Raw genomic sequence first — 3,726 nt, 5'->3', positions numbered from 1 at the left:
TCTTGGAGTCAATACTGTGTATTGGCTCCAAGGCAGAAGAGTGGTAAGGGTAGGCAATGGGGGTCAAGTGACTTGCCCAGGGTCACACAGCTGGGAAGTGTCTGAGGCCAGATTTGAACCTAGGACCTCCCATCCCTAGGCCTGGCTCTCAATCCACTGAGCTACCCAGTGGCCACCTCTTCTTTTTTCAATTAAGTCAACAAGATTTTAAGTTCCTACTATGTGCTGGACATGGATTAAGATGGAATAAACAAATATTTATTTCATTTCCCCTCAGCCCTCCTCCATTTTAAAAGAAAAAATAAACCTCCTTATTTTGCAAATGAAGAAACTCAGACACAGGAAAAGGAAACAACTTAACCAAGTTCAAACAGGTAATAAGAGGTATGGATGGTATTTTAATCATTTTTTGTCCCCAAATCCAGGATTCTTTCTAATATATCATACTGACTCATATCCCCAGTGCTTAACCTATTAATTAAATTTATCGAATTACATTAAATATGGAAGAGAAACCAGATCCTAGATTTAGAACTGGAATGGACCTTAGAGTTCATTCAGTCTAGTGTCCCCCTTTTACAGGTGAAGAATTGGGCCCCACATAGAGGCTATGTGACTTGCCTGAAGTCCTGCAAGTAGTAAGTTGCAGATCTGGGATTTATATCCAGTTCATTTGATCCCAGATTCAGTAATTTTTTCAATTTGCCATACTGCCTCTAAAAGGAATAATGGTAATTTTTCCATTTAGCTCAAGGGTGCATAAATTGAATAAATAGTCATAAATTACAGGGAGATTGGTTTCAGCCCAGTAGAAAGAACATTTTCTAACAATTAATGTTGTCTGACTGTGCCCGCAGTAATGGATTCTTGGGCTTTCAGCCCTCTTACACTGAAAATCTGTCTTGAACTCTACCATCTGGGTTCCTTGTAACCATGACTGAACAGGACATCTCCTTCGCCCCATGGACCGGGATTATGGTGGTTCCTATTGAGAGAGTCAAGCTACTATTGTAGGTACAACATGCAAGTAATACTTTGCTGCAAATAAGTTGCTGAAAGGCAGAGTGGATCATACAATCCAAATTCCTGAGGGACAGGTCCTTCTGGCAGGGTAACTTAGCAAATGCCATCAGATAATTCCTCACCCAGACCCTTAACTTTGCTCATAAAGATAAGTATAAGCAGGTGTTTTTGAAAGCAATAGACAAGCACATCCAAATTTGCAGATATTTTACTGGTAATCTTGTGTCTGGTGCTGTGGCTGGAGTCGCTTCTCTGCTTTGTCTGCCTCTTGGATTTTGTGAAAACCCGCTTGGTGGCTGATATTGGGAAATCTGGCACTAAGAGACCTGGGAGACTGCCTTGGGAAGATCACCAAGTCTGATGGAACTCATGGCTTGTATCAAAGTTCCAGTGTCTCAGAGCTGGGTATTGCTGGAGTAGTCTACTTTGGAGTCTATGATCCAGCAGAAGGTACACTCCCAGATCTTCAGAACTCTCATATTGTGATAAGTTGGATGATTGCATGAATAATGACAGCTGTAGTAGAGATAATCTCTTATCCCTTCAATATAGTAAGAAGGGAACGAGAATGTTGTCTGGGTGCCAAGGAGCTGATACCATGTACACTTGGACCATTGACTTCTAGAGGAAGTGTCCTAAAGATGAGATGGCCAAAGCTTTCTTCAAGGGTACCTGGTCTAGTGTGGAAACTTTTTGTAGGGCTGCAGATGCATAATTTATATCAAATTGCTTGTCTTTTTCAGGGAGGGGGAAGTAAGAGATTTTGAAACTCAACATTTTAAGAAAGAATGTTAAATTTTTTTGTTTACATGAAATTGAGAAAAAAATAAAATAAAAAATCAATGTTAAAAAAAAATAAAGAAGGGCAGTTAAGTATTATAGTAGATAGAGCACCAGGCCCAGCATCAGGAAGACCTGGGATCAAATCTGGCCTTAGATATTTCCTAGCTGAGTGACCCTGGGCAAGTCATTTAACCCCTATTACCTAGCTCTTGCTATTCTGTCTTAGAGATGATACTGATACTGATACTGGTAAGAGTTTAAAAAAAAAACACCAAAGGGTTCCTAGTCCAATGTTCTTAGAGGCATAAATTAAATTTCCTGTTTGAATAAAGTAATCCAAGTACATCCTGCTATAGAACATGTAGAACCCTTAACCATACCTGGGCGTTTTGGACCATTGATCTTCAAGAAATTCCTGTTGTCTTTTTATCCAGGCTAGATTCTGTTTGTAGAAGAGCTAGGAAAAGCTCTATGGAAAAGGGACTCATTTGATTCAGATCATAGAACTGATGATGATTTAATATATTGATTCTATTGCTTTTTTTGGGAGATTAATAGTTTCTGAGGGTTCAAGGAGAAAGATCAATTTAATTTAATCTAATATTTAAATAATATTTTGTAGGGTCATAAGTTTGTGTTTAGGTATTTTTAGGGAGGTAGTTAGGTGGTACACTGGATAGAGTGTCTGGCTTGAATTAGGTCAGGGGGAACCTAAGTTCAAATTCTACCTAAATCACTAATTGTGTGACTCTGGGCAAATTATTTAACCCTATTTGCCTTAGTTTCCTCATCTATAAAATGAGCTGCAGAAGGAAATGACAAACCACTTCTGTGTTTTTGTGAAGAAAACCCAAAATGGCATCCCAAAGAGCTAGATGCAACTAATTGACCTAAAAATTATTTTTAAAAATCATATTTCCTATTTGTGCTTAAGCACTATATCTACAATTTTACACAGCTGACTATTTGGCCACTTTGATCTGTGTTGGACATGCTACCATAAAACAATAAATATATAGAATACTCATAGATTATATAGAATAATAATTAAAAACCAATTCATGCTCTCCTCCAAATGGAATAGCCAAGCTATTTTTTGAAACAATAATCTTTCTCTTTCTTGGGAGGTGTCGAAGCAAAGACAGATGACCTCCTGGCAGGAATGTGGAATTATTGTGGAGGTTGGATTAAATGGCCTCTAATGACTCTTTCAACTTTAAAAATTCCATGATCCTAAGATTCTGTCCCTGCCTGACCACTGGGAGAGTTTGTGCCTTGAATTATTTTTCCAAGGATGATAATGGGCCTCTACTGAGTCATGAACATCCTCATCTGTAGGCTATTATTTGTGAAGTGTCTGTTTGAGTTTGGAGGTGTAGCCTGTGACTGTAGAATAACTAATTTGTGCAAATGAAGATCATATCTATGACCCATCTTCCCTCTAAGCCATGGGTCTTTTGTGCCATTAAGCACTGAATTATCTCAGTCCAGGTGGAGAAGAATCAGGAAGCAGGTGTGTACGTGTGTGTTGATGTGGACTTGACAGTAGTATATAAAGTCTTTAGTGCTCTGAAACCCCCACTTCCTGGTTCTGGCTGTCAGACTTCCTTGTGAGGTTTTTCTTTTGAGTAAGCCCAGTTCACTCATCACTTGAATGTGGGGGAAAAAACAAAAAGCAAGGAGGAACATTACCATTTATCTCTGTCCTCTTTGCATCATGGCCCAACCCACTTGACATTACAAGAGACTGGAAGTTCCTTGAGGGCAGTCAATTGATCAGTTAATCAAACATTTATTAAACTCTCACAATATGATGGGCACTATGCTATGTGTTGGAGATGCAAGGAAAGGGAAAAATACATCCCTGCCTTCAAGAAGCTTCCTTCCTTCCTTCTTTCCTTCCTTCCTTCCTCCCTCCCT

At 39.1% G+C, this 3,726-nt stretch overlaps 1 pseudogene; it reads left to right on the top strand.

The window, feature by feature from the left end:
• Positions 1-933: 933 nt before the first annotated feature.
• On the top strand, positions 934-1,738 carry LOC123255311 (annotated as a pseudogene).
• The last annotated feature ends 1,988 nt before the right edge of the window (positions 1,739-3,726 follow it).

The sequence above is a fragment of the Gracilinanus agilis genome, unplaced genomic scaffold, assembly GCF_016433145.1.
Source record: "Gracilinanus agilis isolate LMUSP501 unplaced genomic scaffold, AgileGrace unplaced_scaffold43056, whole genome shotgun sequence".
Taxonomy (NCBI): Eukaryota; Metazoa; Chordata; class Mammalia; order Didelphimorphia; family Didelphidae; genus Gracilinanus; species Gracilinanus agilis.
This window is presented reverse-complemented; position numbering and strand designations above follow the sequence as displayed.